We start from the raw sequence: 359 nt of genomic DNA, 5'->3' as shown, positions 1-359 counted from the left end.
GAATACACAGTTAACTTTATAGAACAATCTGTTGTCCTAACAGCCGGAAATCAGTTAGCATTTTCGCGCGGGAACCGGAAGTGCGTAAATGCGTCAACATGTCAGACCGCATCTCAAAGTCTGTTGATGCGTTTTCAGTTAAATGTCTGAAATAAGGTGTATGGTTACAGGCTTAACGTATTAAAGACATAAACTCCATCATTAAATGTCCCACAGTCTAATTAAAGAGCTCTTCTGTGTTAAAAAACTTCTGCAAGGTGGTTGGTTTTGCAGGCACAAAATGGCGGCCTGAACACAATTACAATGTGTACCTGAAAACATTTAAGATGAGAAACTGAAAAGCAGCCACAGAAATTAGC

Source organism: Sparus aurata, chromosome 1, assembly GCF_900880675.1.
Source record: "Sparus aurata chromosome 1, fSpaAur1.1, whole genome shotgun sequence".
Classification (NCBI taxonomy): domain Eukaryota; kingdom Metazoa; phylum Chordata; class Actinopteri; order Spariformes; family Sparidae; genus Sparus; species Sparus aurata.
This window is presented reverse-complemented; position numbering follows the sequence as displayed.